Below are 796 nucleotides of genomic sequence, written 5' to 3'. Positions count from 1 at the left end.
GTGTGTGTGTGTGTGTGTGTGTGTGTGTAATATCTTATTTTGTTTGGTTTTGGTTTTAGTTTTTGAGACAGGGTTTCTCTATGTAGTCCTAGCTATCCTGGAGCTCACTTTGTAGGCCAGACTGCCCTCTAATTCAGAGATCTACATGCTTCTGCCTCCCAAGTGCTAGAATTAATGGCATGCACCACTATACCTGGTTCATAAAATCTATAGAAGTTTTTTTACATTTTTGTTTAGATATTTTAAAAAGATTTGTTTATTTATTATGTATATGAGTACACTATAGCTGTACAGATAGTTGTGAGCCATCATGTAGTTGCTGGGAATTGAACTCAGGACCTCTGGAAGAGCAGTCAGTGCTCTTAACCACTGAGCCATCTCCCCAGCCTCCTTGTTTAGATTTTTAAATTTTCATTTATATGAATGTTTTGCCTATACATGGGTGCTTGGTGCCTATGGAAATCACAAGAGAGCATCAGATCCCCTGGAACTGAAGTTACAGATGGTTGTGAACCACCATGGGACTCAACCTTGGGTCCTTTGCAAGAACAACATGTGCTTTTAACTGCTGAGCCCTTAAGTAGAGGGTCTTGTTAACTGCACCATTAGTGCTTCTCTGATAAAGCCTTGAACTCAGGCTTTCATTAGATAATCTAGTTTAATGTGGGTATCTCTGCAAACACCAGTGTTGGCAGAGTGATGATACTTATGAGGCAGAAAGGAAATCTGCAGCCAGGCAGTGGTGGCGCACGCCTTTAATCCCAGCACTTGGGAGGCAGAGGCAGGCGGATTTCTG

Source organism: Mastomys coucha, chromosome X, assembly GCF_008632895.1.
Source record: "Mastomys coucha isolate ucsf_1 chromosome X, UCSF_Mcou_1, whole genome shotgun sequence".
In the NCBI taxonomy this organism is placed as follows: Eukaryota; Metazoa; Chordata; class Mammalia; order Rodentia; family Muridae; genus Mastomys; species Mastomys coucha.
Note: the sequence above shows the minus strand (reverse complement) of the source record.